At 36.0% G+C, this 12,384-nt stretch overlaps 1 pseudogene; it reads left to right on the top strand.

The window, feature by feature from the left end:
• The first annotated feature begins 3,329 nt into the window (after positions 1 to 3,329).
• Positions 3,330 to 12,267, top strand: LOC116106638 (annotated as a pseudogene).
• Positions 12,268 to 12,384: the final 117 nt, after the last annotated feature.

Raw genomic sequence — 12,384 nt, 5'->3', positions numbered from 1 at the left:
AAGTGAGAAATATATTTAGGAGATGGTAAATATATCCGACGGTAAAAGAGTGATTTAAAATAAGAGGTGGCTTGATGAATGATAACCCAAAATAGATCCTGACCACAAAAATTCTCTCCATCATGACCATTTGAATCTTCGATCTCCTATATACAATACTCCTTTCACTCCGACACCTGATTTTTCATCGATTGTCGATCATCGTAAAGCTAGGGTTTTCTTTTCTTAGATGATTCTGATGTTGAATATTCAATCGATCACCACTATTTGATCCAAGAGCCTCCACTCTATAAAACCCTACTTACCTTGGTTTATGATAACTCGTAGAATACCAATTGAGAGAGTGAAATGTATTTTAGGTATTAACAGAATATAAATTTTGGGTAAAAAAATGATATTTTAAACTTTTTAAGTGAAAAAGTGTCGTTAAGACAACCCTTAGGTGGGAAAAAGTTGTTTACTCTTATTTTATCAGATGATCTTTATTATCTTATATATATAATTTAGAAAAGGACAACCTCACCAACTAATTATGATAATCGGCGAGACTATTTAACACAGTGATGAAAAATTATGGATTTAAATTATAGATAAACATATGGATTCATTACGTGAAAAATTCAAACGTTGTGATCATTATCTGCAAGCATGGGAAGGAAAAAGAGAAATTTAAGTTAATTTTATATGTCAAACATTTAGCACGTTGTTTTATAGCTTACAACTATTTTTGAGTTTTGACCAGGAAAAAAAAGAACCTTTTTTTTTTTTCTTCTATAAAACAGATGGTGCTGAGAATTTCATGAGCTATGTAAGCAAAATAAATACTTTAACTCCATTTGGTTCATTATTCTGATAGTTTTTAGAATAATTTTTTAAAAAAAGTTAAATTAGGCGGGTATTACGATGTAGGATTTAGAAATTAACAAAAATATTCCCCATATTTGTTTATTTACTAAACACCCCTATAATAAAATATTAAAAGTTAATAAAAACATCCACAACCCACCCATTAAATATGGACAGTCGGTCACCACCACCGGAGGGTGGCCGGAGTGTTTTTGTAATTTCTAAAAAAAAATATTTGGGGGTGTTTAGTTAAATTAACAAATTTAAGAAGTTTAAAAGAAATTGAAAAATATAGAATAATATTTTGGGAATAATTACATTTTACTATTTAACTTTTTTGGGAATACTAATAATAGTATTCCCAAAAGCGAAACAAACGAAGCCTTTGTATTTACTTTTTCACTATGCTAACAGTCAATATCTTTACGTACTTGATTATTATTGCAGGCTTGGAAACATCGGAGAGATGGAACACCATTGCAATTTTTGTATTCAACTTTGTTGTTATTAGGGATGTTAATAAAATGCAAAAACTGAACTGAATCAAAAAACTGGTTTGATTACGGTTCAAAGAATTCAAAAAACTGGATTTTAGATTCGGTTTCTAGTTTGGGTGAAAATACAAACCGATTAATTGAAACCGGTTTTACTAATATATATATATATATATATATATATATTAAATTAAAATAAAAAATAATCTTAATCGATATTATACATTAAAATAAAATAAAAATTAAATTTATTTGTATCAATTTTTTATGTATTTGTTGTGTGGAAAATCCGGAGAGGATAATTCCTTATTAGGAGAGAAGATATTTAGATTGACTCAATTTGGAAGAAAAATATTCAGATTGACTTAGATTCCAATTAAGGTAGTTGAAGATCATGCAACTTTCTAATCCTACGTATTTGAATCTTATCTCAACTCTATCATATAAATGGGTGCTATATAAACCCATCAGCACTTGTTTTCGGGGGCTGGGCAATTGTTCTAGGAAAAGATTCATGATTTGTAATTCTCATTCAATAAGAGAAACAGTGGATGTAGGCTCAAGTTCTAACTTGCCGAACCACTTTAAAAATTGTCTTGTGTTTATATTTATGACTCTTTCCTTTTTGTTACACATCCATTCTAGTACTGACAGGGTTAATCGGAATTCTCTGCTTGGTGCAGGTTTTTGTATCAATATTTTGGCGTTAGAAGGAGGGCCTGATTCACATCAGATCTCCATGTTTTTCCAACAAGTCTCAACTTCTTCAGCAAATCCCAACTTCTTTTTCTAGAATCACGTTATCTAATGTGAAAATTTGAGTAGGATAAAGTTTGAATCTGGCTAAGCGATAAGCACAAGAATTGTAGCCCTTCGAGTTAGCTTTCTGACGGTCTAGGAATCATCCAAATCCAAGGTCTACAGCTCAAGTTATCGTCAAAATACTAGAGCCTGTTTCAAATCAAAGCTCTCAGATTGCATGGCTAGATCGCTTAGATCGCATGCTCAGATCTCTCATATTAGAAAGAGCTCGTTAGCTCTCTAGCTCTCAAGCTAGCTCTTTAGCTCCCAAGCTATCAAGCTCTCAAGCTGGCTGTCAAGCTCTCAAGCTGACTGTCAAGCTCTCAAGCTAGCTCTATAGTTCCCAAGCTATCAAACTTTCAAGCTCCCAAGCTATCAAGCTCTCAAGTTCCTAAGCTATCAAGCTCTCAAGCTAGCTCTCTAGCTCACAAGCTATCGAGTTTTCTGAGCACTCAGATCATGCATTCAAGATCGTTGAGATCATACGTTCAAGGTCATTGAGGTCATGCGTTCAAGATCGTTGAGATCACGCGTTCAAGATCGTTGAGATCACACATTCAAGATCATTTAGACCACGCATTCAGGTCATTCAGATCGTGCTTTTGAGAGTTTAGATCATGCTTTCGAACGCTCAGATCGCTAACCCAGTGCTCTCAGATGAAGCTCTCCATGATTTATGATCGAGCTATACTCTCAGATGAAGCTCTTCATACTTTCTGATCGAGCTATGCTCTCAGACATTCTGAATTCAATAAATAAAATAGCGAAAGACACCCCACAGGAAATAGACTGGCTTAATATTCTCTCAAAATACCAAGCATTTGTAATTCAATTCGCAATTCGTGACCTCTTGTAAACTTGGTCAATCATCATGAATACTCATATAAAAGAAAACAATGGATGTAGAATTCGTTTTAAGCATCTGAACCATTATAAAATTCTCATCGCCCTATTTACTTTTAGTCTTTGCATGTTATTGTGATAATAGCATCCTTTAATCAATTCTCATAATTAATCACGTGTAACTTCTAAGACCTTCTATGCACTTTGCATATGCAAGGTCGTTGGTGTCAAAATCACCCATCAACAATTTGACGCTAGAAGGAGGGCATAGATTTATATAAGCTCTCTATTCAGTATTCTCAATTGGTCAGTCAGTTTCACCTTCAAAGGCTAACCACAAAACTCATGGCTCGTGGTTTTGAAGTCGAGTGCTCTAGCACCAATAATGAGGAAATTCCCCGCAATCAGGAGACTATTCCACCCGAAGTAGTAACTCCTTCCCAAACAATTGCGAAGAAAAGCATTCCCTCAACTTCCCAGGCTGATCTTGCTTTGATCAATTACTTGAAAAAGTTCGATGACGTTCTCCAAACGATGAACCAGAGGTTAGATCATTTGGACCAGGTTGTGCCACCAAATTGGTAAGGTTTTTAACGAGACAATAATTGTTGTAATTTCTTATTTCTTATTTCTTATTTTATGTTTTGATAAATGAATAAATCTAATTTTTCTTATATTACAATTTAATTGTATTAAAATTTTTTAAAAAATAATAATTTAATTGAATTGATATTTGAAAAGTTAAAAATTACAGAAAATACAAAAACATTAAAAAAATAAAAAAAAAATTTTTTGGTGGCCTGGCCCACACAAAAACCTGCCAAGTTAGGGTTAATGGGGCCTACCCTACCCTTTTGAAAAAGTGGTGGGCCTAACCCGACCCACATTTGTTGGCAGGCTGGGTTAAGCCCAACCCGCAATTTGCCCTGGCCCATCGTGGGTTGGGCCACTTTTCCACTTTTATTGACTCCTATACATATATATAAATTTTTTTTTTTCAAAATGAAAGGTGAAGGTGATATATTAGAATTAAGAAGAAAGTGGGAAGTAAAGATTTTTACCTGCAGTATTGAGTCCATAAATTTTGTTGTTAATTTGCATTTTGTACTTTGAAAATATAATTTCTATTTTCACATCTTAAAATTAATGTTTCTCAAGGTAGATTTTACTTCGAATCATATCAAATTATTAAATGTTTTGCATGGTTTGTGTTTTATAATTTATATATTGTCAATCTTGATATATATTTGATGTATTTTTGTTATATTCATAATATAGTATTTACAAGAGTTATCTTTTAAGGACTTTGTTTCATTTTCTCCAAACGTTAAGTGGAGTGGGGAGTGCATTCTTTCGGTTAAGGGAGTGATTAGGATATGAAGCAAAGAATAGTCAGACGATTGCTTCTTCACCACTCATGTTCACATCATAAGAGCAAAATGATAAGAACATTGTTGTGTTTTGCCCACCTCCAACAACACACCTATCATTCCAACGTCAACCTTTTCCTCTCCAATACCAGCAACAATCTTTTGTTATCTCACTTGTCTCCAACGTCAACCGCACTGCGGGCGACGACCCTAACAAGGTCTACGACCTCTTTCTTTGCCGTGGTGATGTCAATTACAGAACCTGCCAAGATTGCGTCAAATTTGCCACTTCGGATGTAACTAAACGTTGTCCTGATCATAAAGAATCTGTAATATGGTACGATGAGTGCGTATTACGTTACTCAAATAAGCCTTTCTTTTCTACCGTGAACGATGATTACAACGTTTCGATGTTTAATAAAAGGAACGCTACAGAAGCAGTTCGGTTTGACGAGCTGGTGAAGAGTACGATGAACGAAACTGCAACTCAGGCTGCAAATTCTCCCGAAAAGTTCATGACAAAAAGGGAAAATTTCACAGCCTCTTAATCACTGTACTGTCCAGTCCAGTGCACGCATGACCTTTCAAGTTTTGAGTGTAATAGACGTCTTCACCACTCTATTGCAGAATTGCAAACTACAAAAGTTGGAGGAAGAGCTCTGAATCCAAGCTGTTATAGTCGGTATGAACTGTACCCGTTTCATAATGAAAACATGAGTGCGGCAATGGCACCGACACTGGTGCCTCACTTTTCTCCACCTCTTGTTTCTGTGACAAGGCCTAAAGGTAAAGTAGAACGCACTGTGTGGTCTCATACATACAAAACCTCTCTTACTCTGGTACCTGATTTCTCATCGATCATCGGCTACTGCAAAGCTAGGGTTTCCTTTTCTTAGATGATTCTGATTGTAAATATTCAATCGATTAGCACCATTCGATCCACGGGCCTCTACTCTACAAAACCCCTCTTACCTTACCTCCTGATAACTCGTCGAATACCAACTCAGAGAGTGAAATGTATTTTAGATATTAACAGAATATAAATTTTGGGTGAGAAAGTGGTATTATAAAACTTTTTGGGTGGAAAAGTGATATTAAGACAAACCTTGGGTGGGAAAAAGTTGTTTGCTCTTATTTTATTAGATGATCTTTATCATCTTACATATATAATTTAGAAAGGACAATCTCACCAACTAATTATGATAATGGCGAGACTATTTGACACAGTGATGAAAAATTATGGATTTAAATTATAGATAAACATATGGATTCATTACGTGGAAAATTCAAACGTTTTGATCATTATCTGCAAGCATGAGAAGCAGGGGCGGATCCAGCCCACTTTAGCCCACCCTCAATTTTTTTTTTTTTAAAATATCAATATATATAATTTTTAGATTTTGGTCCACTCTAGCAAAAATATTTATGTATAATTAGTTTTTATTTTGGTTCACCCTAAAAAAAATTTGTGGATCTACCACTGATGAGAAGTAAAACAAGAAATTTATGTTAATTTTATATGTCAAACATTTGGCACATTGTTTTATAGCTGCTATTTTTGAGTTTTGACATAAAACAGATGGTGCTGAGAATTTCATGAGCTATATAAGCAAAATAAAAACTTTGTATTTACTTTTTCACTATGCTAACAGTCAATATCTTTAAGTACTTGATTATTATTGCAGGCTTGGAAACATAGGAGAGATGGAGCACCATTGCAATTGTTGTATTCAACTTTGTTGTTATTAGGGATGTTCAAAAAAATGTAAAAACAGAACTGAACCAAAAAATTGGTTCAGTTACGGTTCAACGAATTCAAAAAACTGGATTTTGGGTTTGGTTTCTAGTTTGGGTGAAAATACAAACCAGTTTTACTAATATATATATATATATATATTAAAAAAAAAAAAATCTTAATCGATATTATACATTAAAATTAAATTTATTTGTATCAATTTTTTATGTATTTGTTGTGTAGAAAATCTAGAGAGGGTAATTCCTTATTAAGAGAGAAGATATTTAGATTGGCTCAATTTGGAAGAAAAATATTCAAATTGACTTAGATTCTAACTAAGGTAGCCGAAGATCGTGTAACTTCCTAATCCTACGTATTTGAATCTTACCTCAACTCTATCATGTAAATGGGTGCTATATAAACCCATCAGCACTTGTTTTCGGGGGCTGGGCAATTGTTTTAGGAAAAGATTCATAATTTGTAATTCTCATTCAATAAGAGAAACAGTGGACGTAGGCTTAAGTTCTAACTTGCCGAACCACTTTAAAAATTGTCTTGTGTTTCTATTTATGACTCTTTCCTTTTTGTTCATTGCTGATTTTCATTAAATCACACACACATCCATTCTAGTTCTGGTAGGGTCAATCGGAATTCTCTGTTTGGTGTAGATTTCTGTATCAATATTTTGGCGCTAGAAGGAGGGCCTGATTCACATCAGCTCTCCATGTGTTTCCAACAAGTCTCAACTTCTTCAGCAAATCCCAACTTCTTTTTCTAGAATCACGTTATCAAATGTGAAAATCTAAGTAGGATAAAGTCTAAATCTGGCTAAGTGGTAAACACAAGAATTGCAGCCCTTTGAGTTAGCTTTATGAGGTCTAGGAATCATCCAAATCCAAGGTCCACAGCTTAAGTTATCGTCAAAATACTAAAGTCTGTTTTAAATTGGAGCTCTCAGATCGCGTGGCTAGATCACTTAGATCACGCGCTCAGTTTCTCATATTAGAAAGAGCTCGCTAGCTCTCAAGCTCTCAAGCTAGCTCCCAAGCTATCGAACTCTCGAGCTAGCTATCAAGCTCTCAAGCTAGCTCTCTAGTTCCCAAGCTAGCGAGCTCTCAAACTCCTAAGCTATCGAGCTCTCAAGCTCCCAAGCTATCAAGCTAGCTCTCTAGCTCCCAAGCTATCGAGCTCTCAGAGTGCTCAAATCATGCATTCAAGATCATTGAGATCAAGCGTTCAAGGTCATTGAGGTCATGCGTTCAAGATCGTTGAGATCACGCGTTCAAGATTGTTGAGATCACACGTTCAAGATCATTGAGATCATGTATTCAAGTCATTGAGATCGTGCTTTCAAGCGGCCATATTGTGTTGTCGAGCGTACAGATCGTGCTTTTGAGCACTCAGATCGCTAACCCAATACTCTTAGATCAAGCTCACCATGTTTTCTGATTGAGTTGTGCTCTCAGATGAAGCTCTCCATGCTTTTCCGATCAAGCTATGCTCTCAGATGAAGTTTTCTATGCTTTCTGATTGAGCTATGCTCTCAGATAAAGCTCTCCATACTTTTTGATGGAGCTATGTTCTCAGATGAAGCTTTCCATGCTTTTTTATCGAGCTATGCTCTCAGATCAAACTCTCTGAGTTTCTAATCGAACTCCTTACGCTCTCAAATCGAGCTCTTTATGCTCTCTAATTGAGCTCATAAGCTCTCTCATTCGCTTGAGATCACGTGTTCAAGATCTCTCAAATCTCTTAGATCTTGCCAGGCATGATTCAAGCTCTTTAATTCGAGACTGCAGCCTATAGTGCGACAACCATCCAAATAAAAAACATGAGTTTTTGAAGCATGATTACGCACTCCAAAAACTGGGGGGCTATTGTTATACGGGAAATCTAGAGAGGATAATTCCTTATTATGAGAAAATATATTTAGATTGGCTCAATTTGGAAGAAAGATATTCAAATTGACTTAGATTCCAACTAAGGTAGCTGAAGATCGTGCAACTCCCTAATCCTACGTATTCGAATCTTACCTCAACTCTATCATGTAAATGGGTGCTATAAAAATCTATCAGAACTTGTTTTCGAGGGTGGGGCAATTGTTCTAAGAAAATATTCATCATTTGTAATTCTCATTTAATAAGAGAAACTGTGGATGTAGGCTCAAGTTCTAACTTGCCGAACCACTTTAAAAATTGTCTTGTGTTCTTATTTATGATTCCTTTTTGTCCATTGCTGTTTTTTATTAAATCAGCGCACATCCATTCCGGTTCCAGTAAGGTCAATCAGAATTCTTTGCTTGGTGCATATTTCTGTATTAACAATATTGTTAGTTGTGGTCAATGGATATTTATGAATGTTTAATTTTTATTTGGTTATGTATTGTTGAGGTTTACAATTTAAATTAGGAAAAATTAAAAAAAAAAAAAGGTTTAATCCAATTTAAGGGGGAAACCGGTTGAAAATCAGTTTTCTCTAAACTGATTTGGTTTTGGTTCAGGAATTTTCCTAAACTGAAAAACCAGTTCAGTTCAAGAAAGTGGTTAACTGGTTCGGTCAACCACTTTTGAACACCCCTTGTTGTTATGCCTAAAAAATCAAGGCTGACATAAACTTATGTCAGCGAGCACCGATCAAAGTTCAGGAAGACTTTGCGTCGTCCAAAGTCTGCCATGTCGCCCCAAGACAGAAAGCATATAGTTGTCAACAACCCAGCCAGCTCAAGTTTTGTCTGTGAATGAATTTGGTTCACACACCTATCCAAGCTCCATTTAATTTAAGGATATTTTCTAAGTTATCAACCAATGGGACGCATGGAAGGATTTGCGTGGCACCTACCCACTAGCGGGTATAAATAGACAGCTCCCCCTTACAAAATAAGGATCAGACATTCTAAATTCAATAAATAAAATAGCAAAGACAGTCCACAAAACTCGTGGCTCGTGGTTTTGAAGCCGAGCACTCTAGCACCAATAACGAGGAAATTCCCCGCAATCAGGAGACTATTCCACCCAAAGTAGTAACTCCTTCCCAAACTGTTACGGAGAAAAGCATTCCCTCAACTTCCTAGGCAGATCCTGCTTTGATCGGTTAACTGAAAAAGTTTAATAACGCTCTCCAAACGATGAATAAGAGGTTGGATCATTTAGACTAGGTTGTGTCACCAAATTGGTAAGGTTTTTAACGAAACAATAATTGTGGTATTTTCTTATTTCTTATTTTATTTTTTGATAAATGAATAAATTTTTTTTTTTTTATATTACAATTTAATTTTATTAAAATTGAATTAATATTTGAAATGTTAACTAAAAAAAATAATTTAATTGAATTGATATTTGAAAAGTTAACTAAAAAAATTACAAAAAAGACAAAAACATTGAAAAATAAAAAATAAAAAATAATTTTTTGGTGGCCCAGCTCGCACAAAAACCCGCCAAGCTAGGGTTAATGGGGCCTGCCATGCCCTTTTGAAAAAGTGGCGGGCCTAACCCGACCCACACTTGTTGGCGGGCTGGGTTAGCCCTGGCCCACCATGGGTCGAGCTGGGTCGGGCCACTTTTCCACTTTTATTGACTTCTATAACAAATGAGTCTTTCCTAATTAGTCATCTTCTCCAATTATGTTCTCATCATAAATCTCATAAAATACATTATAACTATATACTAGCTTCATGAGAATTGATTTCCATAAAAATTCCAGAGTTCTCTGCTACAAAAGAATGAACATGCCTTGCTGTAAATTCTTTCTTTTTTTTCAGTTTGTCTATCTTCTGTGCTCTCTGATCAATTTGATAAATGCAACCGATCCATTTTACCTTTATCACATTTGCCCAAACACTTCTACTTTCACTAGGAGCAACACTTATCAAACCAACCGGAATCTTTTGTTCACTTCGCTTTCTTCCCATGTCAATCATAACGGTTTCTTCAACGCCACCGCAGGCGACGACCCCAACAAAGTCTACGGCCTCTTTCTTTGCCGGGGTGATCTAAATTCCACAACCTGCCAAGATTGCGTCAATTTTGCCACTTTGGATGTAACTAGACGTTGCCCTGTTCAGAAAGGAGCAACAATAGGCTACGAAGAGTGCCTTTTACGTTATTCAAATGAGCCTTTCTTCTCTACAGTGGATGACGACGGGGGTGTTATGATGGCTAACGTAGACAGCGTTTCAGAACCAACCCGGTTGAGCGAGCTAGTGAAGAGAATGATGAACGAGACGGTAACTCAGGCTGCAAATTCTCCGAAAAGGTTCATGACGAAAAGGGGAAATTTCACATCCTCCCAATCACTGTACTGTCTTGCACAGTGCACACAGGACCTTTCGAGTTTTGACTGTAAGACATGTCTTCAACAATCTATTTCACAGTTGCGGACGACGCAGCAAGGAGGAAGAATGCTGTATCCGAGTTGTTATAGCCGGTATGAACTTTACCCGTTTTATACTCAAAACGTGACTGCGTCTCCAGCAGTGCCTCAATCTCCTCCGCCTCATGCTTCTGTGACAAGACCTGAAGGTAAACTAGGACGCACTTTGAATTAGAAATTAAAACTGTTACCAAAATACTCAATGAACTTCTCGTATATCTAATGAAACATTTTCCTGTTTCTTGCAGGAAGAAGCCGAATCTCAACTTCAATAATCATTGCCATCATTGCTTCAATTGCTGTCGCTGTGGTGCTTTCCATTGCGATCATTATCGTCTCATAAGTAGGAGAGCAATAAAGAAGAATAGTGATATACAGGAAGATGATTTTGGTAAATTACTTTAAATAGTTACAATATTATAATCTTTCATGTCCCATTTTTGCAATCTTTTCAAGTTATAACCCACTTTTTAATTAAATTCGTGGAATGTATAGTATTACTTATAGTTTACACTCTGTGCATCAGGGAATGACATTACAAAGGCCTTGCAATTTGATTTTGGGGCAATTAAAGTAGCCACAAACAATTTTTCAACTGATAATAACTGGGTGAAGTGGATTTGGTGAGGTTTATAAGGTATAACATATTGTGTTGCATTTCTCAGAAGTTTCATAGGAATTCATGATCTAGTGATTGATTAATGAACATCTCAGGGCATACTTCCAATGGACGAGCAATAGCCGTAAAGAGGCTTTCGAGAAGATCCTGCCAAGGTTCTGCAAATTCAGAATGAAATCGTAGTGTAGCCAAGCTCCAACACAGAAATTTGGTTAGGCTGTTGGGATTTTGCTTGGAGGGAGAAGAAAAATTCTTATATATGAATTTGTTCCCAACAAAAGTCTTGACTATTTTTTATATGGTCTGAATGATATCACATTAGACTTGGTGTATTTTTATTTTATTTATTTGTCCTCCCTAGATGCATGCCCATGGAGTTGATCATTCTACACATTTGAATCCGTCCTTAGAAATCAATTTGCAAACTTTATTTTGATATATGCAGATCCTGAAAAGCAGGACAATTGGATTGGTCAACACGCTACAAGATAATTGGAGGCATTGCTCGAGGGTTGTATTATCTTCACGAGGATTCCAGCTTAAAATTATTCATCGTGATCTCAAAGCTAGCAATGTATTGTTAGACGAGAAATGAACTCCAAAATTTCCGATTTCGGCTTGGCGAAAATAGTTGAGTTGATTCATCCCAAGTACATACAACAAAGTGGTTGGGACATAGTAAGTTTTCACTCCCGCAACTTGCTCTGCATATTCTGGATTTATACGGCATCCTAACTGTTGAAAGTATTTACACATTTCTAATAAAATTTGAGAATACAAAGTTGCATTGTGTCTATTTACATGGTTACATTTCACCAGAATATGCTATACATGGGCATGTTCAGTGAAATCCGATGTGTAAGCTTCGGAGTTCTAGTTTTAGAGATCATTACTGGCAAGAAGAGCAACAAATTCTATCAAACAGATGGTGCTGAAATCTCAGAGCTACGTACAAAAAGAAAGTATTCTATTACTTTTCCCTTTGTTGAGAGTCAGTATCTTTACATACTTGATTCATTATTGCAGGCTTGGAAACACTGGAGAGATGAACACCCTGCAATTGTTGGATTCAACTCTGTCAAATTCTTATTCAAGAGACGAAGTGATCAGATGCGTCCATGGGGGTTGTTATGTGTCCAGAAGATCCAACTGAGAGACCAACAATGGCAACAATCGATCTCATGCTTATAGTTACTCTGTTACTCTTCCATCACCTCAGCAGCCGGCGTTTTACTCGGCACTAGAAGGGAGGTGACCATGCCCACCAACAAGCCCTGCTCTGTGTATGAAGAATCCATTACTGAATTA

Source organism: Pistacia vera, unplaced genomic scaffold (genome assembly GCF_008641045.1).
Source record: "Pistacia vera cultivar Batoury unplaced genomic scaffold, PisVer_v2 Contig52, whole genome shotgun sequence".
In the NCBI taxonomy this organism is placed as follows: Eukaryota; Viridiplantae; Streptophyta; class Magnoliopsida; order Sapindales; family Anacardiaceae; genus Pistacia; species Pistacia vera.
This window is presented reverse-complemented; position numbering and strand designations above follow the sequence as displayed.